This window comes from Pseudonaja textilis, chromosome 8 (assembly GCF_049901715.1).
Source record: "Pseudonaja textilis isolate UNSWEBS1 chromosome 8, rPseTex1.2, whole genome shotgun sequence".
Classification (NCBI taxonomy): Eukaryota; Metazoa; Chordata; class Lepidosauria; order Squamata; family Elapidae; genus Pseudonaja; species Pseudonaja textilis.
The window spans coordinates 9,115,287-9,141,763 of NC_141997.1; the positions used below are offsets into that span (position 1 = coordinate 9,115,287).

General features: G+C 41.2%; 1 protein-coding gene across 2 annotated transcripts in view; it reads right to left on the reverse strand.

Moving 5' to 3' along the window:
- Positions 1–26,477, reverse strand: part of NHS (NHS actin remodeling regulator) — a 244,363-nt gene that overhangs the window by 86,975 nt on the left and 130,911 nt on the right. The window lies entirely within an intron of this gene.

Below are 26,477 nucleotides of genomic sequence, written 5' to 3' on the forward strand. Positions count from 1 at the left end.
CTTAATCCGCCACTGACTAGAAGGCAAGTTGTAGACCTTTTACTAATATTCAACTTACTGTATTTTGATTGCCTTGGGACATTGTGAAACCACCAGCTGTAAAGCATTTGTCTTTGATCTCTCTAACTCTTTTCATAGCTGGCAGACAACTGTTTCTAACCACTGCCTTCAACCTTACTTGGCCTATTAATTCAAGTATTACGGAGGTGATCTTTAACTTTTGACCTTTGCTTATGTTTCAAGTTTTCGAATGGCTTCCTGCCTGTGATTAAAGGATGACTGTTTATGGGAAAGCAGTGTATCTACTATTTATTATTCTGCTAATTGTGTATAACTTCTTTGGACTTTAATGGATATGTTTATGTACACACTACTGGCCTTTCTCAACTTGATAGTCTCCACATGGCATGACATGGGATATAATAGTAACATGACAACTGTGGAATGGTATAGCTTTAAAGAGCAGCTTTAAAGTGCTCTCTCGGGGTTCTTCTGAAATTCTACTTTCCAATTACTAAACTGTATTTTTAAATGGTTAAAACCCCTTTTAATTAAAAAAAAATGATAACCTTCCTTGCATTTTTAGTTAGAAATTCCTACCAACATGTTCCAAATTTTAAAAAAGTAAGACATTTAAGCAATCATTATCTTCATACTAGAATTTATATTCCACCAATAAAACAGTGGCTTTTAGCTGACTGCACATCACAACATGCAGTTCAGAAACACCAGTCATTTCTTCTTTTTTTTACAATTTTTTTTTATTTTATTTAAAAAAAAACAAAATTACAAATCTGTTTTTACAGATTTACATTAACAGCATTCGTGTCACTATTAAGACATATATCTCCTTTCATACCTAAACATCAATTCTTATTTTTATCCTCCACCCATTTGTACCACCTATCCCAAACCGCATAATAGTCCAAATCATCTCTGCCTTTTAGTTCCACTGTGAATTTATCCATTTCCACACAGTCCATTATTTTTTGTATCAGGTCTTCTTCAGATGGTATCTTTTCTTTTTTCCATCCCTGTACGAAGGCTATTCTTGCCACCATTATAATATATATAATGATGTATTGGATGACCTTGCTAAATTTTCCCTTAATTATTCCGAGTAAAAATATTTCTGGTTTGAGTTTTAATTTATGTTCTGTAATTTCTAATAGCTTTGTATCCTCATCCAATATTTTTTAACTTGTGGGCATTGCCACCACATATGGAAAAAAGTTCCTTCTTTATGTTTATACTTCCAACATTCTGCTTTTGTATTTGCATACATTTTAGCAAGTCTTGCTGGAGGCTAGGTGCCATCTACAAAACATTTTGTACTGATTTTCTTTAAATGCTGTTGACAATGTCAATTTACAGTTACTAATCCACATTTTTTCCCAGTCCTCTAAATTTATATTGTGACCTATGTTTTTTGCCCAGGCAATCATCGATCCCTTTACTATTTCTTCTAGTTCCACTTCCAATAAATAATTATACATTCTTGTTGTAAATTTTACCTCCTTGCCTGTCAAAATTTGGTCCAGTTGTTGCAAATCCTTTTCTATCCCTTGTTCTTCTAAATCTTTTTTTAAAATAATTTTATTTATTTTATTAAAAAAAACAAAATTATAATTAGTTTCATTTAACCTTTTCTTCCCTATATATTTTTAAAGTTTTTGAGTTCTAATTCCTCCCTACCTTATTATTTAAGATTTGCCTTATTTATTTGATTGATCTTGTTCTTCCTTGATTTCTAATGTTCCACACTTGTCCTTATTATTTTCCTATTTTATTTATTTTTTATTTTCCGTCCTGTATTTATTTTTATTCTCTACTGGAGTCTTCACTCCCTGCCTACTGGGACCTCTAGCTTAGTTTGTTGCCTTCACTTCCATAGTTCGCTGCTCTGGCCTCTTGTTGTTTTCTGTGCCAGCTCCCTTCTATCCTTCAGTGCTCAGGTCTTTTCAGCCTCATCTCTGCTCTTGTCAGCTCTCAGACTGCCATTCAGCTTTGTGGTCAGCTCAGCTCCTCTGTCTGGTCTGCTCTACTCAGCCCGCCACTCAGCTCCACTGTCTCTTTCCCCATTGCTCTGCGCACTGTTCTCAGGCTCTGCCTCACTGCACTGCCCTTTGCTGCTGGCTCTCCTCCCTACTGCGCTGCCATTGCTTTTTGCTCAGCAGCATGTGGTTCCTGTTTGCTGGCCTGTCGTGCCAGTAGGCTGCTTCCACCAGCAAACAGGACCACCTGGATAGTCCACAATCTTCTCTCTTCTCCTCCTGCCTGCTCTGTTCTCTCACCAGCTCACCTCTTTGTCCCCTGACAGTTTTTGTGCTGCCCTCAGTCTGCTGGCCTTTCCTCCCCACAGCTGATTTTCCTCCCTGGTTGGCAGCTGCCCCCCTTTGCCTCTTTGTTCTCCGCTGGTTGGTTTTGCTGCCCAGAGTCGGTTTGCCTCTCTGCTCACCTCACTTCAATGGGCCTTCTAGTCTCTTGGGTAGGCCTCACAGGTACAGTTGGGTTCTCTCTCTCCTAATTTCTCCAATCTTCCTCAACAATTTGAAAAATATCTTCCACAGAGCAAAGAGTTTGTTGTTTAGTAAAAAGAGCCTTCCTATTGTATGCAAAATATAATATTGAATAAAAAAAGCTGTAAGAATATTTCTTCAAATCAATGGACCTATGCCTACATAGCAAAACCAGAAATGAGGAAAACAGTGGTATGATATCAGCAAGACAAAGAATTAATAGAATTCAGGTAGACCTTGAGTAATGATTGGCTTAGTAACCTTTTGAAATTATGATGGACCCATCCCTGAAGCTGCTTATGTCTCATCTTTGAAGTTACAAAGACACCTATACATGTCCATAGTCCCATGACTGCATTTTTTACTCTTGGCAACTGGCTCGCCTTTATGGCTGTTTGCAGCATTGAGCAGTCATGTGATTGTGATTTGTAATATTTTTTTTGCTGGTTTCCAGTGTTTACTTTCAGTTTCCAGCAAAAAATGCCCATTGGGAAATATGATTCACTTAATGACCACAGCAACAACCATATTATTTGATGACTGCTTATGATTATGGGATTTGCCTAACAACTGCTGCAAAACATGTAAAAAAATTGGATTTGGTCATGTGATGCCTCAACTTACATCTGCAAAGACTATGGCTGTAATTCTAGCCTCAATTATGGTCATAGGTTGAGGACTGTTTGTACAAATACACACACATACAAAATGAACACCGATCTTGAATATCTGTTAAAGCCAGACAGAAAACAAAGGGAAATAGAATATAGTTTCCCGGATAGCTGGGCTGGTTTACTCACATCCTGAGCCAGAATTCTTCATCTACACCAGAGATGGGAAAGATGGTCCCTTTACGACTTGTGGACTTCAATTTCCAGAATTCCTGAGCCAGCATGCTCAGTCCACAAGTCATAAAAGGGCCATTGTTCTCCCACCCCTGATCTTCATAGGTTTTTCCATTCCCCAGCCTTTAAGTGTATCCAACTATTGTTCTTTGCAACCTTCCTGTGATTACAAGGGTTCACATAAGCTGTTTCAAATTGCAGCCCAGGTGGTATCTATGCTACAGAGCCCCAATGACAAGTTTCTTCTCTTCCAAATGATGAATTGTCCTTGTTCAATCACTAGTTTCCAGCTACTGAAAGCTAATCTGCTGTTGCTTCTGGAATTAAGAAAAGCATTAGAAATACGATATATTTGATATTGTAATTAGGGGAAACCACCTTCAATCAACATATCAGTACTAAAATTAATTGTGTAAAGAAAAGAAATTGTGCTGCATTCAGTTACAGAGAAATAGGGAGTCTGAATATATATTGGGGGGGGGGCAGGGAGAACCTAAACTCATTTCAGAAGGGTAAATTGCTCTTTCCATGGCCTTCATGAGCTCCTATGCTCACATATGCCTCTTCTCCGCACTAAGTAGTCATACAATCTTGGACCTTCTTACCACTTATATGGAAAGGAAAACATAAATATCTTGAACATTTTCCTTATACTCAAGAACAGTATTCCTCAATGCTGGCTAGGGAATTCAGGGAGTTGAAGTGCATCTTGCCATGGTTGAAAAATATTGCCCTAGAAATTTGAGAACCAATTTTCAAGGGGGGGGGGGGAGAAACTCTAATGATCAAACAAAAAGGGTTTTCATTCTATTAACAAAAAGTATTTTTGTTAGTAAAAGAAAATAACTGGATTCTACTGTCCTTTTTGAAAGGCTGTGCTTTTTGGAGAGCATATCTATATCTGAAAGACCTGTGGAAAATGTAATAGTGGATTAAGCTAATAGTGGATCAGCCATCTACAAAAGTATACAATATAACAATAATAAATTATTCAAAGCTCATGCTTCATCTCACTAAGATGTTTATCTAGCATTGTTTTTTTCTATTGTTAATGGAAAATATATTACCCTGAGCAGACAGGAATGCCTAGTGAATTATATATATATTTTTTCAATGAACTGTCTTTGAATACCACCTTGTATAAATACTGGAGGGTTTTTTCAGAAAGGGCGTTGGTACTTACCTGATACGCCCGTTCTCTGTGAGCTGTGAAGAGTATCCAGAAGTGGGGAGGTGCTTCAGTCTCTTCTGGAAAGGCTGGGCTTAAAACTCCGGGACGCTCCTCCTCCTCCATGGGACACCTCCTCAGCGTCCCCCAGTTTTGCGAAGACTGAGTGCCAAAGTCCAGGACCATCACCTAATCTAGATCCCTGACTGGAACGGAACCCCACCAGACGGAAAGAAATGGGTGGGGCTGGATGCTCTTCACAGCTCACAGAGAACAGGCGTATCAGGTAAGTACCAATGCCCTTTCTCCTATGAGCTGTTCGGAGCATCCAGAAGTGGGACATACCAAAGCTTGGCCTGTCCTTAGGGAGGGACTCCGCCTGGACCGAAATCCACTCCTAAACTCTATGGACCCTCTGCAGGACTCTTCTGCCAAATGAAGCATCTGCTGAGGCGTAGACATCGATTTTATAATTTCTGACAAAGGGAGATGGTGAAGCCCAAGTTGCCGCTCTGCAGATTTTGTCTATGGAAGCCCAAGTGGCCCATGCTGCTGATGTTGCCGCACTCCTTGTTGAGTGGGCTGTAATGCCCTTAGGAACTGAGATGGACTGGCATTTGTAACTTTTACCTATGGTGGCTCTCAACCATATACCAATGGTCGTCGACGACACCCTATGTCCTAAAGTGGATGGGTTGAAGGATAGGAATAGAGCCTCAGATTTTCAAAATGCTGCCGTGCGGTCTAGATAGATGATTAACGCCCTTCGAACGTCAAGTTGATGCCATTGATGCTCCAGTCTATGAGATGGTTTCGGACAAAAATATGGAAGCACCAACTCCTGGGCTCTGTGGAAGGCTGAATTTACTTTAGGGATGAACGATGGATCCAATCTGAGAACCACTCTGTCCGCATGAAATACGCACAGGTCCTTTCTCATCAACAATGCTGCCAACTCGGAAATCCTCCTTGCTGATGTGATTGCAATTAAAAAGACCACCTTATATGTCAGGAATTTGAGACTAGTGGTTCTTAAAGGCTTGAATGGGCCAGTTGTAAGTGTGGTTAACACCTTGTTGAGCTCCCAAGTGGGATAGCGGTGAATTACAGGAGGTCGTAAGTTTGCAGCACCCTTAAGAAAGCTGTGGACATGTGGATGGTGCGCTATGGAACGAAGGTCACCCCAGGATATCACTGAGGCTAAGGCTGCCACCTGTCTGCGTAAAGTATTTGGAGATAGGCCCTTGGTCAACCCCTCCTGTAAAAAGTCCAATAATTGTCCTATTGATGGGGCAGTTGGGTCAATCTTAGACCCCTGGCACCAGCAATAGAAAGCGGACCATGTGGCTTCGTATATACAATTTGTAGAGGACCATCTGGATGCTTGTATGGTAGCAATGGCATCCTCTGAAATCTGTTGGGTCCTTAAACGGTTCCACTCAACCTCCATACGGCTAGGCTGAGCCATTGTGGGTCCGGGTGAAGTACCAGCCCTTGCGAGAGGGAAAACCCCGACGGTGGAATTTTCCAAGGTTGTTCTCGACAGGTCCTGTAAGTCTGCGAACCACGTTCGCCTGGGCCAGTAAGGGGCAACCAATATCAGTTCCGCTCATTCCTCCAATAACTTCTGGATCAACCTGGGTATTACAGGGAGTGGAGGAAACGCATAAAGAAGTCCGGGAGGCCACTGAAATTGCAGAGCGTTGATAGCCTCCGCCCCGAGTTGGGTACTTTTAAATATACCAGGGCAATTGGGCGTTGAGGGGAGTGGCAAATAGATTGATCACTGATTGCCCAAACCTCCGCACTGCTTCCTGGAAGAGAGATGGGTGTAGGCGCCACTCTGCCTGATCTATCGAGGCCCTGCTGAGCCAGTCCGCTTGTGTGTTTAAGGCCCCTGCTATGTGCTCTGCCTTGAGTGACAACAGATTGGCCTCAGCCCACTTGAACAACCTGGCCGTCTCCAGCATCAGAAGTTTGGAGTGAGTATGCCCCTGTCTGTTTATGTGGGCCTTGGTTGTGATATTGTCTGTCAAGACCAGAATGTGGCGTGATTGGAAAAGGGGTAGAAAACTGCATAACACCAGATGAACTGCTCGCAGCTCCAACAGGTTGATGCTTTGTGATTGTTTGGAAATAGTCCAAATTCCCTGTGCTGTGTGGGATTGGAAGTGAGTTCCTCATCCTACCAGGCTGGCATCAGTTGTGATCGTTGCCCTGCAAGGTTCCTTGAAAGGACACCCCTTGTTTATCGTGTTTTCTGACCACCAGTGAAGCAATCGGAGAACATTGTGCAGTACCTTTATCCGGACGTTGGAAGTGGCTCTTCCAGATCACTGGAAAGGAACCCTTGCAGATCTCTAGAATGGAATCGAGCCCAAGGCACAATGGAAATACAAGAAATCAGTTTCCCTAACAGTTGAGACAAAACTGCCAGGGAAACCCTCTTTAAGGCTCTGATCTCTCTGGCCAAAGACTGGATACTATTCAACCTGTCCTGAGAGAGAAAAACCTTGCCCTCCACGGTATCTATCACTGCCCCTAAAAGAACTAACCTAGTTGAAGGGATCAAATGGCTTTTATCCCAATTTATGGAAAAGCCGTGACCTTGAAGGGTCTCCAGAGTAATCTTGGTATCCAAATTTGCTTGATGTCTGGAAGATGACAAAATTAAAATTTCATCCAGATAACTTTGTAAACGAATAGATTTGATCCTGAGCGGGGCAGCCAAAGCTGCTAGGACCTTGGTAAAAGTCCTAGGGGCCGAAGCCAGACCGAATGGTAGGGTGATATATTTGCAGTGCTGAAATCTAAGGTAATCTAAGCAAAATCTAAGGTATTTGTAGTGACCAGGTCTGGTATATGTAGATAAGCCTCTATCAGATCTATAGAGGTCAGGACATTGTTCTCTCTGATGCTGAGAAGAATGGACTGGAGAGTAGTCATTTTGAATTTTCGATAAACCAATGATCTGTTCAGACGTTTGAGGTCCAGAATTGCTCTCCAGCTCCCCAAACTCTTTGGGACCACAAAAAATAGAGAGTAACAGCCTTGACCCCATTGTTCCAATGGGACCTCTCTAATGGCCCGAATATGCAGAAGATGATTGATAGCCTCCTGCATCAACGCTCTCTTCCGGAGGGGAGGATTGAAACTCTAGCACCAAACCAAACCTAACAGAGTCCCTGACCCACGCATCAGAGGTGGAGCTGTCCCATTGATCAGCAAACAATTTTAGCCGCCCTCCAATGGGAGCTGCTGTCAAGGACTCACTTGGGGCGATGAAAAAATCAACCTCTGGTACCTCTGGGGTTTCTTCTATTTTGGCCTCCCCGCTGACCTCTATCGGAAGTTTCAGACCTATCCTGTCTAAAACTGGGCCTGTAGCCTGATGTTCTCTGCAATCTGGGAACATATGGGCCTTGATAGTAGGTCCAAAAGGAACCCCTTCGAAATGACTGGGACGTTCTGTTTTCAGACCTCCGAAAAAGAGGAGGAAGCACTTTTTTCTTGTTTCTATTCTCAATAAGCAGGGGCTCCAAGACACTGCCAAATGATTTATCCCCCAATATTGGGGCTGATGCCAGCTTGCATTTATGCTTGGTATCCGCCTGCCAATGTCTGAGCCATAGCAGTCTCCACGCTGATACGTGAGATGCTATGGCCCTAGATGAGAATTTGACTGCATTAAATGTGGCGTTGGGAGAGAATTCTGCCGCTGTAATAATCTTAGCAATGTCCTGGTGGGCTCTGACATTTGATGCCGGCAATATATCCCTCAAGTGGAAGAGCCATCGTAGGGAGGACCATGTAAAAAAGGACATAGCTGTAGCTGCCCTAATGGCCCAGGCATCAGAAACATGCGCCTTACGGAGTGCCAACTCTGCTCTCTTTTCCTCCGGTCTCAGGGCTTCCTCGGCCTCGTTGGGAAAGGTTGAAGAAGAGGCCAGTGCCACAATGGGCTCATCTACCTGCGGCGTTTTGAGAAAATTTGAAAACTCTGGTGCCAAATTATAATATCGTTTATCGTACCCTGTTGGGGCTGGGTAGGATGCTGCTGATCCCATTGATTGTTTTTGTACTAATTCAGCAAACATTCGAGGGACAGGAATAGTTTCTGCCTCATTAGCCAGTTGTGAGAATATTAGATCCTTGGATTCGTCCTGAGACCCTGTTGACAATGGATGAGGGCTTGATGTGCCTAGTTTAGCGGTGTTCTTTGCTTTGAACAGTAAAGATTTAAAGAGGTGCAGATGAAAAAGGCCAGAAAAGGTAGGTCGGTCCGGAATGAGGCCTTCGTCATCTAACATTCCTTGTTCTAGTGGGTCAGCCTCTGACAACCCCAAGTCCATCTGATGGATCGACCCCACCTCCATGGGAACATCCTGGTCATCTAATTCCACCTCCTCCCGAAGACCCTGGGCTGGTATGTCAGGGATATTGGGGAATACCTGAGTTTGATGATGTCCCATATGCACAAAGGACCGAGCAGACAGGGATCCCGCTTCCGAAGTAGCCGAAAACTGTCTGGTCTGGATGGATTGCTGAACTCCAGCCACAATGCCCTTTTGTATGGCTATCTCCATCCATTGCCTCATTTCGATGGGAATAGTCTCAGGTAATCCCTCCTCCTGTCTTAAACCGGCGGCCGTAGGGGTGAAGGTTGCCTCTGGGATTCGCTGGGCAGTGCTCATTGGAGGAGATATGCCTATGGGAGGCTGTCCAGAAATAGCCTGTCTGGGCTGGGTGGATAAGTCCAAGGACCCCAACAATGTACTTGGGCCCTGATCCGATTGTTGTGTCATAGCCATCTTGTCCGCCTCCCTGGCCTGTTTTTGCCACTGCCTTTCCAAGGCTTGGTGCAGTCTATGGGCATCCTTATCCACCACCTTAGAGGCCTTTTTTGGGCCCACTGACTTATCTCAGGACTTATTTGTCTTGGAGTGGAAGATGTTGTCACCTTACATTGTGGAGGACTGAATCTCACGTCTCTAATTTTAATAATAATAATAATAATAATAATAATAATAATAATAATAATAATAATAATAATAATAATAATAATAATAATAATTTGTACTTAGGGGTGGTGCCTATGCCTGTGGTTGAAAGTAGGGCGCTTCTCCAGGAGTGTAAGTCTATATATATATCTCTATATACAAACACACATATATATACATATGCCCATATCTATATGTAAGCCCGTATATATGGGAAACAGTATCTAAGGGTCCCCAGCAAGGGAAACCCCCCAAGCGCTCCAAGCAAGAAATATTCAGGATCCCTGGTCCCCAACAAGGGAAACCAGCTATACAGGTCCTGGATGGATCCTTTCCTGTCAAAAACGTCCCGCTGTGTGAAATGGCACTTGAGGCTTCACTCCAATGTAACAATCCAAAAGCAATTCCTGTTTAAGGACTAGTCTGCTTATCCAAGGCCAGCAGGCTAAGAGAGAAATAATCATTTTTCCAAGCAATTTAGAAAGGAGACATAGTTGTATTTTCCTAAGAGTTCTGATCTGTTGAGCCAAATCTCTGATGCTTTCTTGTCTGTCAGGGGAGAGGAAAACTTTGCCTTCCAGGGTGTCAATGATGGCACCAAGGTGAATGAGTCTAGTAGAGGGTGTTAAATGACTTTTTGACCAATTGATTGAGAACCCATGTTGTTGTAGGTTTACAAGTGTAGTTTGAGTGTTTGAATTTGCTTGATTGATGGAAGATGCCAGAATAAGAATGTCATCCAAGTAGCATTGAAGTCGGATGGACCTATCTCTGAGTGATGCTGCCAAGGCAGGCAAGAGCTTTGTAAAAGTTGTGGGAGCTGAAGCTAGGCCAAATGGGAGAGCGATATATTCGTAATGGACATTGTTGTAACAGAAATGAAGGAATTTGAAATGTGAGGGCGTAATTGGGATATGTAAGTAAGCTTCCGTGAGGTCTATGGAGGTAAGGACATTGTCTTTTTTGATGCTGAGTAAGATGGATTGGACTGTGGTCATTTTAAATTTTTGGTAAACTAAATATTGGTTTAGATGTTTTAAGTCCAGGATTGCCCTCCATCCCCCTGAACTTTTAAGGACCACGAAGAGGTGTGAATAAAAACCAATACCTTTTTGACTAGAAGGGACGAGTTGTATGGCCCGGATCTCTAGTAGATGTGCTATGGCTGTGTCCATAAGAAACCTTTTTTTCTGCGTCCCTGGAAATTGGGGACTTCATTAAAAAATCTGAGGGGCGGGGGTGGAGCTGAACTCCAGTGCCAGACCAAATCGTACTGTGTTCCTGAGCCATGTGTCAGTGGTAGAGGAGTCCCATTGGTCAGCAAACCTTTTTCAGCAACCGCCAATGGGAATCTCGTTGTGGTCGTTACTTGGACCTGCGGAAGGGCCTAGATCCTGTTCCTCGAAATTGTCTCCTAGGATGGAGTCCCCTTCTATATCTGTCCCCAGGTTCAATTCTATCTGTCTGTTGTCTGAATCCAGGCTGTCTTTGAAATCTTGGATAGTAGGGTTGGTAGAAGGGGTGAAAGGAACCCCTACGAAAGGGCTGTGGTGATCTGGACTCTGATTGACGAAAAACAGAGGGAAAAAATTTCTTTTTGGTTCTGGTTTCAATTAGGAGGGGTTCAAGTGCACTGCCAAAAAGTCTGTTCTCTGAGATGGGAGCTGAGGCAAGCTGCCACTTGTGCTTGACATCTGCCTGCCAATGCCTGAGCCAAAGTAACCTTCTAGCCACAATTTGGGAAGCAATGGCCCTAGAGGAAAATTTAACTACATTGAAGGTAGCATCTGCTGAAAACTCTACAGCAGTGATTAATTTAGCCACATCTTGATGTGCCCTAATGTTTGAGGCTGGAATGGTATCCCTCAGGTGGCAGAGCCATCTGAGAGATGATCTGGTGATAAAGAAGGCAGCTGTGGCTGCTCTGATGGCCCATGCATCCGAGACGTGTGTCCTGTGGAGGGCTAGTTCCGCCCTCTTTTCCTCAGGCTGGAGAGCCTCTTCAGCTTCACTTGGGATGGCTGAGGAAGATGCAAGCGCAATGATAGGCTCACCCACTTCTGGAGTGTTTAGAAATTTAGAGAACTCAGGTGCCAAATTATAGTATTTTTTATCATGTCCTGTGGGAGTGGGATATGAGGCTGCTGCAGCCCATTGTTTTTGTACTAAATTGGAAAACATGTATGGCACAGGGATAACCTCTACCTCAGTGACTGGTTGAGAGGATATAAGATCCTCTGTTTCCCCAGGAGTATTTGGTGAGGGAGGAGTACCCGTATTATCCAGTTGTGTGGTGTTCTTGGCCTTAAACAGCAAGGATTTAAATAATTGTGGGCGGAATAATCCTGTAAATATGGGGAGGTCAGGTGAGAGGCCTTCATTGTCAGACATTCCGCTTTCTAGCGGATCCACCTCTGACAATACCTGGTCAACAGTGTGTACCGACCCTTCCTCCATTTGATCCATTGGATCCCTTTGATTTCCCATATACTGTGTGTACTGAGGGTCTCTGACAATGGGTAACGATAGTTCTGCGGGGGTGGTGGTACCTGTTGAAGATGTGGATCTGTGATGCCCAGAGATCGTTCAGAAAGAGATCTGCAACCCGAAGCTGAGGGTGTTCGTCTTGCCTGAATAGCCTGTTGGACGCCTGATGCTATGCCCTTCTGGATAGCTAGCTCCATCCACGCCCTCATGTTGGCAGGGATTTCCTCCGGAAGTTCCTCCTCTTGTCTGAGGCCAGCTGCAGTTGGCATAAATGTTGCCTCTGGGGCCCTCCTTGGAATGTTAGAAAGACCCTCCTGGGGAGGTTGTATCGATATGCTGCTCCTTCTGGATAAATCCAGAGGGGCAGTTGGAGGACTCTGGACCTGTGAGGTAGAGGGTATGATGAATGGTGAAGAGGTGGGCTGTGCAGCTGCTCATGTACGTTTTTCCACCTGCCTTTCTAATGCCTGATGGTGTCTGCGTGCATCTTTCTCTGTTGCTTTAGAGGTCTTTTTGGGCTCCATGGACTTATCTCTATTTTTAGCAGTTAGCCTAAATCTGGAGTTGTAGCTGCTGGCCATGGCAATGCCTTTGACAGCAATGAAAAGAGGCTATGAAATTAGGTGGCTGGAACACCTAGGGGCCTGCTCCCTTAAGGGGCAGGGGTTCCTGGAATAAATAGTTCCCTGATGCCTTTAACAAATGTTGTCTCCTTGTACTGTTTTACTTCTATCTATCTATCTATCTATCTATCTATCTATCTATCTATCTATCCATCCATCCATCTTTTAATTACTTAAAGATTTGTAGAAATTTAAGTTAATCAAGCCAGTTTTTGAATAAGTACTTGTAATATCAAATATGCGGACCAGAACAACCCCCTCCAGACCTGGCACCTATATGAGGGCACAGAGGTCTGTAACTGATAATTAGATCAGTTTAGCTGCACTTATTGCCTGTGGAATCCAGCAGTTCAAGTCCTCTATCATCCAGTGGACTGGTGGCAGGGACTCCCCCTTCCCAGGTCCCTAAGAAAGGAAACCTTGTTGGGAAACTTTCCTCACAGACAGTAACAAGTACTCAGCAAATTTAACCGCGCAGCCTTTAAAATGCTGGCTGCCTCGTGGCAGAATAAAAACGAAAGCAGCTATCACCGCCCGGCCTGCTGAAAGCAAAACCGCTCAGAGGGAAGGCGCAGGGGCTAATTCCCTGCCCTGAGGTGTTCTGCGGGAAAAGCCTCGTAATAAAAAGGGAAAAGGGCTGCACTTTTAAATGGAAGCTTTAAACCTCGAAGGGACACAACGTTTACTCAGCTGGCTGGGAGATCGGAGAGATAATCCTCTTTGTTTAGAAGTTTAAGGCAGCATGTCTCTGAAAGGAGAGGCTTTTAGCCTCAGGGCAGATTGGAAAGATAAGCCTCCCCGTTTGTGAGGTTTTAGCCTCGAGAGGCTGGAACGTAAAAACAAAACAAAACAAAAAAACGAGCAAAATGACTTTTGGAGGTTCCCAGGGGGGTAGTTGGTGACAGAAAATATGGTATTACCTGACCTGAGAAATAAATCAGCTAAATCGCCAGTGTTCTGTTCCAACCAGGAAAACAATAACACAACCTGTCTGAAGAAAGGCTGAGCTAAAAACCGGGGACGCTAAGGAGGAGTCTCGTGGAGAAGGAGGAGTGTCCTCAAGTTTAAGCGCAGCCTTTGAGAAGGGACTGAGGCACCTTCCCATCACTGGATGCTCTGAACAGTGAAACCTGTCTGAACTGAGTGCAATCTAATCCGGTATTTAACAATTTAAAATAGGCAAGAAAATTGTAAAAGAGAACCTGTCCAGCCTAGACAAGTTCAAATCACCAGGACTCAGATGGATAAAACCCCAAGGTTCTGAAGGAACTGGCAGATGTGATCTCAGAACCACTGATCCATATCTTTCGAAAATCCTGGAGTACCAGGGAACTAATAGAGGACTGGAAAAGAACTGATGCTCCCATCTTCAAAAAGGGGAAAAATGAATCCAGAAAACCACAGACCTATCAGCCTTACATCAAAAGATGGAAAAGATAATCAAGCAACGAATCTGCAAGGCAAACAGAGTCATAACCAAAATCCAACATGGATTTGTCAAAAACAGATCATGCCAGAAAAATGTATTGCATGCTTTGATAAAGTGACAAAATTAATGGACCAGAGAAATGCTGTGGATATAATTTACTTGGATTTCAGTAAGGCATTTGATAAAGTAGACCCTAAACCACTACTTGATAAGATAGAAAACTGTGGATTAGCCCGCATCATCAACAGATGGTTTCATAACTGGCTGACCAACCATACTCAACATATAGTCCTCAATCAAACTGCAATTATATGGAGGTAAGTATGTAGTAGGGTACCCCAAGACACTGTCTTAGTCCCAGGACTCTTCAATATCTTCATCAATGATTTAGGTGAGGGGATAGATGGGGAACTTTATAAATTTGTGGACGACACCAACCTGGCAGGAATAGCCAACACTCCAGAAGATAGGCTTAAGATACTGATTAATCTTGAGAGACTTGAACTTTGGGCCCTATTTAAAAAAATGAAATTCAATGGTGAAAAAAGTAAGGTTCCATATTTGGGCAAGAAAATCCAAATTCACACATATAGTATAGGTAGTACCTGGCTCAATAGTAGTAATGGTGAGAGGGATTTTTGGAGTCCTAGTAAACAATCAAATATGAGCCAGCACTGTGCTGCAACTGCCAAAAAAGCCATCACAGTTCTAGGCTGCATTAAGAGGGATAGAATCAAGATCACATGAATACCACTTTATAATGCCTTGGTAAGACCACACTTGGAATACTGCATCCAGTTTTGATTGCCACAATGTAAAAAGAAAGTCGAGACTCTAGAAAGAGTACAGAGAAAAGCAAAAAAGATGATTAGGGGACTGGAGCCTAAAACATATAAAGAATAGTTGCTGCAATTGGGTATGTCTAGTTTAATGAAAAGAAGGACAAAGGGTGACATGATAGCAGTACTCCAATGTCTAAGCACAATGAAGAGGGAATCAAGCTATACTCCAAAGAACCTTGAAGGCAGGACAAGAAGAAACAGATGGAAACTAATCAAGGAGAGAAGTAACCTAGAATGAAGGAGAAATTTCCTGACAGAACAATTAATCAGTGGAACATGCCTCCAGAAGTTGTGAATGCTCCAACACTTGGAAGTTTTAAAGAAGAGATTGAACAACCATTTGTCTCAAATGGTACAGGCTTCCTGCCTGAGCAGGGGATTGGACTAGAAGACCTCCAAGGTCCCTTCCAACTCTGTTATTCTGAATAAGCTATTTTGTATAAACCTATCGACCTACCTACCTAAATTCATACATACATATATGGTTTCCCCAAAAATAAGACCTATCCCAAATATAAACCCTAGCTTAATTTTGTGGGATGGGCCTAATATAAGCCTTATCCCAAAAATAAGCCTGGGGGATGGCCATGGCCAGCACAAGAAGCAGCAAGCACATGTGGCTGATGGTGTCCGGCAGCAGCCACAGCCCACAGCTTCATCTGTTTGCAAATTGGGACATTCTGAAATGGAGCAATTAGCTCTGTTTCAAAATATCCCATTTGCATGCAGACAAAGCTTCGTCTCCCTCTGGGCAGTGGGAATGTGCAGCAGAGCCAGGCGAGGCAAAGCACCCCCCTCAAAAAAGACCTAATGGGTCTTTTGGTCAAATATATTTGTGTGTGTATGCATATATATATTCATATATATATATATATATGAATATGATCCGGTCTTATTTTCAGGGAAACATGGTACATACATACATACATACATACATACATACATACATATTAACATAGTATAATGTAATAATCTCAATTTTGTAATATAAAACATAAGTATGTGGCCATATGACCAATTGCATGTCCTAACCCTGAACCTCTGCAAGCCTCAGAGTTAAAAATGGCTGCTGCTGCAGCAATGACTGAATCCAAGTCACATGGCTACAAAGGCCTCTTTTTGATTGCAGTTTTGAATTTCTAACATAAGTACCCTTTCTGAGTAAATTCATTCTTGTGAAAATTTGCTAAATGGACATCCATACCTGGGAGACTACCTGTACATATACAAGTTACTTGGTCACTTACTATCCTGTCATATGTAATGGCAGAGTTATCCTTTGATTTTATTATACATTATTAATAATTATTTGCTTATTATATTTTTAATATGCCCAATAACCAGAGTTCAATGGGGAAGATACTTAATTAAAGCATTTGAACAATACTAATTAATGAATGGTACAGGAAATTTAAAAAGTAAAACCTATCCTAAGAGCTGGAAGAACGATGACTTGAGCTGGTTGCAAAGGGATATCCAGGTGAGCATCAAGCCAGCTTCTCAAGAAAGGACAGTGCTCAAATAAGGCCACATCTATGAAAGGTAGCCTCTTCTATAACCACCCGTTTAACTTCTGTAACCACCATTTAAGTTCCTTGTTTTACCTGAATGATATCCTACAAGTATCTGCTCTGTATGTTTCACCCCTCTCCCCAAGCACATTGCTATGTTCTTTTATTTAATTGTTTAACCTTTTTTAGAATGAAAAGCACCCAAAATCACTGGGTGAGGGGTAGTCTTTATCTATGCATCTATGTTATCATAAAGAGGGCTTGGAAAATTATTTCATATTAATTTAACTAAAAACATTATTTGATCATTTTCCTCATTAAATTTAATGTTTGGAAATCACTAAAGAACTGGTCCATAGCTGGCTCTGTGGGGCATCCAAAGAATTGAGGAAGTTTGTTACCTTAGGTTAGCAGGATCATACCATCTACCCTGAAAAAATATGAATAAAATGAGGGGATACTCTTAGCAACCTTTAACTACAGGTGTGACAAGGAATCTCTCAGATCATCCTAATTGGTCCAGTTTTAATATTCTATAATGCAGTTCCTCTCTTCCCTTAACCTCTTTTTTACTGCTATTTCAGCTCTTTTGTTAGTGTTGCTTTCTGTTCTGCCAGCAAATCTTACAGTCAGCCCACTGAAAATGGTTTTAGTTGGCAGAATTTCAGCAAAAGGAATACATTGTGGATCACACTAACCCCCTCCAGCTCAATGTATTTTTTAACCTTTGAAATGTATCTCTTCACAAAATTGATATTTAATCTTTCAGTTAATTAAGCATGCTATTAGGTGGAGAAATGATCTTTGGAACACACTTTCATTTTACACAGAGTCATTTTTAATGTTTATGCTACAAAAAGTTTCACTGACATAATGCAACTTTGCATGGTTGTGCAATGACTCATCTGATCAGGAAATAACTGTCTCTACCATTTAGGTCACAACACAAAATTGATGTTGGAGCAAAAAAAGCCTTTGAATTCTGGCAGTATTCAAATGTAGTTACCTGACATATGTTTAACTTTAATACAAGACAGCCTTCAGCCTTTGATGCATGACAAAGAATTCTGAATATTGGATCACTCATATTTAGACAGAGCTATTGGGACTCAAGAACTGATGTGTGAATGGTGCAACAAGATTAAAATATTGTCCCTAGCAGAGTCAGGAAAGAACAATTGTGACTCTTCATTTTGAATGCATTGTTTTATCAGGAAGAGCTAAATAGCAGAAAATAATGTAGTAGAAGAAAGAAAACAAATTATAGTGCGATTCCTAAGTTTTCTTCCTAGTCAACTGATACTGATGGCCCGCAGAAAGCCACCTACATAGTTTCAATTACACTCTTCCTAACAATACAGAAAGAAAGCATGCCTGCCAGTGGGGGGGCTCACAGCAAGCTCTGAGGATTGTGGGAGACCCCCTGCAAGCTCTGGGAATGGTGTGGGGGAGGCTGGCAAGATCTAGGAATGGTGGAGGGGCTAGCATGACTCGCAGGCTTACCTGTGAGCAGGCAGATCAGGGCTGCTCAGTTGGGGTGCAGGCACCATGTGGGAAGGTTGGTTAAAGGCAAGCCACAAGGACCCAGTGTGCTGCATAGGAGGTGAGGAGTGACTGGGCGGGGCAAGCATCAGGCGGGTGGGGTAAGCGAGCATCGGATGGGCAGGGCAAGCAAGCGAGCAGTGACTGGGCGACTGGGTCAGGAGCATAGCCAGCCAGAAGTCACTACTGGTTCGGCGACCCACACCAAATCGTCGCTACCGATTCACCTGAACCAGTGCAAACAGCTGAATACCACCACTGCTGCCATATCCTTTCAACAGGTAGGATTTTGCCTATTCTTCCATGGCAAGTGCCCTTCTTCCTTAATAGGAAAAAAAAATCTAGCGCTATTTGTGAACAGTTATTGGAGAGAGGTTTTGGGGGCTAAAATATTGATAAAGGAATCTTGTATCCAAATTTAATAAGATTTCAGCCAAATCAAAGTATCTCATTTTTAACAGCTTCAATCCCTTTCAGCCTCTGGCTGTTTTCCAAAACAAAACAAAAATCAATAGTTAAGTCATTAGAAAATCTTTCACCACTTCCGGTTTGCAAGGCTTCGGCGGCGGCAGGAATCCGTGATCGTGCGCGGTTCCTGCTGCGCTCGCCGCTGGAGTGCCCCCGATCCAGCTGGATTTGGGGGCTAATAGTTACCCCGTAGAGGTAACTGAAGACAGGGGAGACCCAGCAGGGATCCGGGGGAAACGTAACCCCCCTCCTCAGCTGGCTTAACTCCCTTTTCCGAAAGCGGTGGAGCGGCGGTCAACAATGGCTGCCACAAAGAAGCTTTCATCCGGATAAGAATGTGCAGGAGGAAGCTGAAGAAAGTGGAAGTTTTTGGCTGAACCGGGATAACAAGTAACATTTAAATACCCTGAAATTTTAATTTCATTAAAGATACATTGTTCCCAAAGAAGATCAGAAAAAGCGGTGGATGAAAGTTAAAAGGGAAAGTTTGTTTTTTCTCACTCTCCTTCCTTATGGTGATAGAAGATGGAAATCGGAAAAACCCACTTTGGCACCAGCAGGTAATTAAATTTGAAAATTAAAGCCAAGGGGACATTAAAGATTTCTGAACATTGGAATTAAAAAAAAAATTTTTTTTTGCTATAAGTGGGAAGGGAGAGGAAAAGAATTAATATTAACATTTTGCTGGAGGAGGCTGCTTGGAACTTACAAGATCAGAGTTAAATTGTAACAAGACTTCTAAAAGATATACTTTGGAACTTTGCAATTGAACTGTACCCCAGGAAGAGAAAGTATAAAAAGAAGAAAGTGCTAAATGAAACAGTGTGTGTCTATTTGGATTGCTTAGTGACTTTAGGACCTTTGAAAATTATTATTTGAAAGATTAAAAACATTTGGGTTGTTTAAAAATTTTTTACAATGGCATTTCTTGTTGATGAACTGAAAATGGAATTTAAAAAGCTAAAAGAAGAGGAACAAGATAGGAAGGGCTCTTCTGGATCTGTTTTTCATTTCTTAGAAATGGCAATTTCTACCTAGCAGAAATTACAAGAACAAGAAGGTTGGGATGAAGAAGAAGAAGCCATCTTTAATGAACAAACAACTTTAGCTGGGGAAGAAAAGGGAAAGAGGGGAAAGAGAATGGAGAATTTAAGACTTAAAAAAACAACCCAAAAAGGGAAAAATAAGGTGAAAAATCGATGCAATGTCAGAAAGCAACAGAAAAGAGGAATATAGAAGAGGGTGGAGATTAAGAGGGTGGAGAGCAAGAGACGGGGGGGTGTAAAAAGGCTAGATTGGAGAAGAAAGGAAGGGAAAAAGGGAAGAGAAGTTACAAAGGTTTGAAACGAGATGTAAAGAAACAGGATTTATTCAGAGATAATGGGTAAAAATATAATTAAAAAAGAGATTCTGCAAAAGTACGTAAGACTGTATTGTTGTATTTGTATTTGAAATAATGTTAGAAAACTGGAACAGTATATGATTATAAAATGGGATAAAATATTAAAAGGAATTGTAAAATGCTTAAGATTTAATGATAGAATTTAATTTGCTATGGATTATTGTTTTAATTATATTATAAACTTATTATTTTCCTATTTTAAAATATAGTACGTAGCTTTAGAATGTACTAAGCAGAATCAGAATGAAAATTATATATTATTTTAAGTGTTAAATTTAGGGGAAAGATATAAAGGCGTCATACTTCAATCAGTGATTACAGGAGAAATTTTGTGTTAATGAGAAAAGATAATAGATAATTGAAATAGAACAGATAAAAGATACACGCATAATGATTTAAATTGAGATGAAATAAATAAAATAGAATTAAGAGAGTGAAAAGAGGGGAGAAGCTATATCGAAAATGTAGAATGGTAAATAAGATATGAAATGATATATAAAGTGAGCATGAATTTGATTTATGTCTGTACAAAAAGATGTAACCCAGGACTAAGCCGCTTTCCAAAAAGAAGTTTTATATTTTCATGTTTTGTGTTTTGTTTGTGTATGTTTGTTTATTGAAAATTAATTTTAAAAAAAATTTTTTAAGAAAATCTTTCACATGTAAAAAGTTACAGCTTTAAGTCCAAACTCTTTCAAAAGTCTTGAAGAAGCCAAAGCCATTTCAAAACCAAATGGTGACTCACCCTCTGCCGGTTCCTGCTGGCATCCCCAATGTTCTGGCAAAGAAGCAGTGTTTGATACCAGCATAAGAGATGCATCTCCCACCAACTCTATTCCTTGATTTTAAAGGAGTAGCTGCAAAGTTACACTAATAATCTATATGGTACTAAAACCCTTAATGTCTGTTTGTTTGTAATCCACAGTTGTGTAAAATTGGAAAATATAGGACAACCCGTTAATAAACAAAAGTAACTTAAATGGACCAGTTTACAGAATGTTCTCTATCCCGTTCTCTCTGACCTTTTTGCCCAATCAGCCAAGGCCCAACAGGCAAGTAGCCATTGATATTAGAACTGAACTGAAATTTGAAATCTGTTAATGAGGTGGCTAGTGAGGGAAGGATAAGGGTGCAACTCAAATGCCTGCTGATGAGATAGGGATGACTGGGAGGTGCTGGCAGTCAATGAGTGAGTGCTCTTCCTCCTTGAAGGGAGGGAGCCCTTGGAGATATGCTAGAATGGGAAGAAGGGATACAGTTTTTCTCACAGACCACTGAGTCTTCTTTTTCCTCCCCATCCAATTATCAGACTGGCCCCAGCTACTCCCTAGGAAAAAATGACCCTTGACTCCATAGGCTTTAGAGAAAAGGTACTTTTACTAGAGATGCTGAATGCAGCATGGATGAGGCAAGCTCTGAGGAAAAACCGCACAAAAATTGTGTAATGAAAGCAATCCCCAATGTCCAAAACCCTGTCCCTTGGTTTTTAGGAAAGCACCTTAAGGACAATGGAACCAGAAAGATACTGAATAGTCCCAAATTACAGAATGATATCAAAAGCGTCCCACCCATTTTTGGGTTGGCAGCCTACATTTTCTGTCCAATTTATTCATATTATATTAAGCTTAGAGACAAAATATTTTGACTACAGCTTGACTCTTAGTTACCGAATGGACATGTCTGTTGTTGCTTGTCAACAATATGCAATGGTTTTGCCTCATCCTTCTTCTAGTGTTTGTTTTGTTTTTTCCCCGAGACCTTGAATTTCCAGAAGTTCCATGCAAGTACTAACTATGTCTAGTCTTGGTTAATATTTCTGAAATTAACAAAGACCATCTAGATACTGTCATCTGTTCTGATAGGCTGGAGATACCCCAATAGTATTTCATACACACTGCCATACCACTCCATACTGCCATACCCAAGTTATGGTTAGTACAACCAAAACTATAAAAGTGACATACTGGCTATCCAGGATCCATGAAAAGCAATCAAAGAGTATGCTGACAGTGTTGGGCCGCTCACATTGGGTGCATTGCACATTACTATGCCAATAACGCACAAAGAAATACTGGGATTAGAAAATCTATCAGATCTCTATCAGATGAAGTGGCACAGCCCATCAAGTGGCACAGCCCTGCTCTAGACAAGGGGCCCAAATATAACTATGCTCTACAGCTTATTTTCCATACAGGATTGCATATAGGAAAGCCAGGTTGGTCTAATGATTAAGGTACCAGGCTAGAAAGCAGGAGGCCATGAGTTCAAGTCCCACCTTAGCCTTGAAACCAGCTGGGTGATTTTGGGTCAGTTACTCTCTCTTAGCTCAATCCACTTCACATGGTTTTTGTTGTGAGGAAAATGGGGGAGGGGAGATGATATTGGATATGTTCACTGCCTTGAGTTATTTGTAAAAATAATAAAGGTGGGATATAAATAAATAAATTACACTTCTATAGATCCATCCTATACCCCCTTTTCGCCCAGATGAAGTTAGCAGATTATTATCTATTTGTTCTTTGAAAGTAGATAATAAAGCAGTCAGATATATCTAAAGCTTGCTTAAATAACTCTCTCCCTTCAAACCTCTCTGTGAGGTTCTCATTATTCATCAGATTTTTCCCATTTTTTCTTCAAGAGTTCAAGGTGATTTCCGTGAGGATTTAACTTAGTTTTAGTCAGGATTCCAAGAATAAGAGTGGACTTGAATCTGGAGCTCTCCAGTCTTGGTCTAATACTTTAAGCATTAAGTATCACAGGAGCTCTTGTTTCTACATAGAGAGAAATAATAGTAACAGTAACATTTCACCCAGTGTTTTCTAAAACTGGTCCACTTCTTCATTGTCCTCTGTGTTGGTTGAATCTCAGTATTCTAGCACTATGAACTATTCCCAAGCTAATCCAACCTGCACACCATTTGGCTATGTTGGTACATAAAAAGCATTGTCTCCCTGAGGGAATTTTAACTGGTCTGTTTTCAATAAATGCCAATTGCAGTGTTGTTGCTCAAAGCTCAGAAGGCTTTAATAACATGGTAGTTTAAACCTGTCCTCCTAAGGGGTTAGATGAGGGAGGGAAAAAAGGCGAAGAAGTTTCTGAACTCTTATGCATTTGGCTTTTAAAAGGCTTTATCTAGTGAGCTCCATGCAAGCTGTATTACAATAAAGATGCAGCCAAAATCATTAATGCCAGTTCTGTAGAAAGCCTAACATTCTATGTTGTGAAATATTCTGCTTGGCAACAGACAAATAAGTGCTCTCATCCATGAAGAGGGTGAAAGTGAAAGAGAGATTCTCAACTATTGCAAAGAGGAAATGTTCAGTCTAAAAAAACAAGCAAGACTATAACAACATAAATCATTCAGAGTTAGAATAAGAAAAATGCTTCCATGCAACTCAGGTTGTAAATGACAACCTGAAAAGCAAGAGAAAATGAAGTTTTGAAAAGGAGCTTTGGGGCAAGATAGACTTACTCTAAGCAGAACAATTTTCAGGATGCAGAATAGGTATCCAGCAAAAAAAATTCAGTCTTGTTTATAATTCTCAACATAACTTGAGGCCAGAACAGATAACAGAAGAAAGCTATGTAAAAAATGCTTGTCCTGTGGTGCCAGAATCTGCAAGGAATGAGGCCCTATAATATCTATTCCAACAATCATGTTGGTTTAATTTAATTACTAATTAAATCATTAGGGCTCCTGAACAGTTGTGCAGCAAAGATTAACAATGCAAATAAATACAACCTCGCTTTACTTTTCTGTCTGCAGATTTTTAAAACACCATCCTGATTTAGTGTATTCCTCCCCATTAAAAAAACTATTCAGAATAAATTGTAATCATCAAAGGGCTGTGTGATGACCCAGATTTGAAGTCATTCAGAGCATGCATAAATATGCACATTGTACCTGTTGTCAGTTCCTTTTAAAAAAACTGCATTTTTATCTGTGTTCATATAGTTCCAGCAATGTGAATACCCAAAAAGTGCATTTAATTTAAGGAGATATTGACAGGTATGACACCAGCATTCTGGAATCCAGAGTACCGTCTGTCCCTAATTGTTTACTTTGAGTGAATAGGAGGTTTTGTATGTATCTTCAAAGGATGTGTCACGGTAAATATAAATTGTCTGTAAATATAAATATAAATGTGTGTATGTGTGTGTGCACATAGGTACGTATGTATATTTAAAAATACAAATTACCCTGCTTTGGTCTTTAACACCTACTTTTCTCTAACATGTTTCTAAAGGTAAATTTCTTCGTTGTTAGCTTTTTACTTTTTTAATGCTTTGTGCATGCAACTGTCATTAATGTATCAGATGCTACTTTGGTAGATTTTTAAAAGTTAGATAAAACACCATATAAATTTTGTGTGCTACTTTGATTCCTGCTTGGTGGTAGCAGAAAATCCAGATATGATCTTGTTAGGATCCATGGCTTCTCATATAATTACAACTATCAGGTGACAAAAGATTAAACTTTTCAATGGTATTTGTGCCATATAAAGTGCAATTCCCATTTATTTGTATTCATGTTGTGGATTAAATTAAATTGTTTTGAACTTCATATGGGCTTCTTCAAATGAAGAGTTTTAGCTGCTTAAGGTCATGTTAGAATATGAGATGCAAAGAAATGTGAACACTTCTTAAGACACACAATGAAACCGTATACCAGGAACCATTAGGCACAATTCACCTTTATGTTTATTTATTAAATCAAATTAAATTAATTAATCATATCTAACAACCTTATGATAATCTGGAAAAGATAGAGTATTTTTTGGTTTACTTATTCCTCAAACTAGCTCTGGTCAATGATCCTGTTTAGGCTAGGTGGCTAAACCATTTTAAGCAGTGCTTTGTGTGGGATATTGTTTTGGGGAAATAACAATAGTTTAGCCCCAAACCATGAAAAACACCAGAATATAAATTATTTAAACAATTCTTATTCATAATAAAACTGCAACAACTAACTGGATATTTCTGGTCTGAAATCCATTTACTGTCCTTCTCACTAGAAAAATAAAGATTACAGTTTCACTGATGTGTGCATTTGAGCCATGAGTGAAGATGTCATTTGCTTCCCCTTCATCCTTTTAATAAAGTTATTGTGATTTCTTCATAGTAACTTAACAATTCTCCAGAAACTATAAATCAGTTGGAGAGCATGATACCAAGCTTAAGCCTCTTTCGATTTCAACATGAATCAACAAGAAAGCTGAGAAAACCAGAATACCTGTAGTCATTTCTTAGATTAAGATGTTATATGATAACAAATGTTGAAACCTGAGGAACCATGGAAGGGAGAAGCTACATAAATGTTGCATCAACCAAGTTTAAACTCATCCTACCTTAACTGGCCTCCCAAAAATGCTGGATGCCAACTTTCTTAATATATTTGGTCAAAGTCCATCTGGCTGATACTAGGTTGTGGCAGTCTGCCTTTACTATGTGTGGTTATCATGTAACCATTACTCCAACTGGCAAATTACAGCCTATGAAACACTGATTAAAATTTAGATACTGAGAAATGGTACAAGTTTTAACTCTAGACTGTAGTTTTTGCAGAGTTTGCAGAAAGAAAACAACGTTTCTGCTTCAAATCATGACGAGTACATCTGAGATTTAGTTTGGAGACATCTTACCAGTGGTGTAAAATGACCTCTGTTTTTTAGTCCAATGTTCACTAAATGAAATCATCCAAGACTTAAGCCACAAGTATGCATTTGCAGACATCATGTTGCCTTCAGCTGCACTTAAGGGCTATTATCTCCAGTTTTTCTCATTGATGGAATACTGTTCAAAAGAAAAGAGATTTTGGAGCTTGTCCAATAATTAAGATGTTGTGCTCTAAAGAACATAATAATAGGGTGAAAGAAATCCCATAACTTGTCAGCTGAGTATACGTATAAAAAAACTTCAAAAAGCAGTCTGGCTGAGAGAAAAACATATATATTGTAAAGATTTTAAGTGATTGAGTGCACCATTGGTTTAGAGCAGAGGCAACTTCAAGGCTTGTGGACTTCAACTCCCAGAATTCTGAAAGTTGAAGTCCATGAGTCTTAAAGTTGCCAAGTTTAGGGACCCCTGGTTTAAAGGAGGGGTGTCAAACTTGATTTCATTGAGGGATGTATCAGGCTTATGGTTGACCTTGGAGGGCTGTGATGGGTTGGCCATGGTGGGCATGACTGTGGTGGGCAAGGCTATCTCGACATCGCTCATGGCTAGGGGCACCTGTGATGGCCCAGGTGGGGCTGGGGGAATCATGGTCTCCAGCAGGGGTAGAAAAGAACAGAGTGAGCGCCAAACCCTTGTCCACCAGAGGAGCCTTGCCATTCCTCTCAGGTCACATGGAGGACTCCTGGACAGTGGCACAGGCTGCCTGGAGCCCTGGGCAGAGGAGGGCAAGTCTTCCCCAACAGGCTGCCCAGCTGCGTTTACCTCCTCCTCAAGGCTGCTGCTGCTGTGCTCGCTCTCCTTGGCCAGGTTGCTCATGGTGTATGCTGGAGGGTAAAGTGTTTGGGTCAGAGGGAGACCACCCCCTCTCCATGCGAGGAGACCTGGCTTTGTAACCAAAGCATCAGGAATAGGATGGGAGAGAGGTCAGGAAGAGGGTACAAGGAGATGGCAAAAGGGCAGCAGGG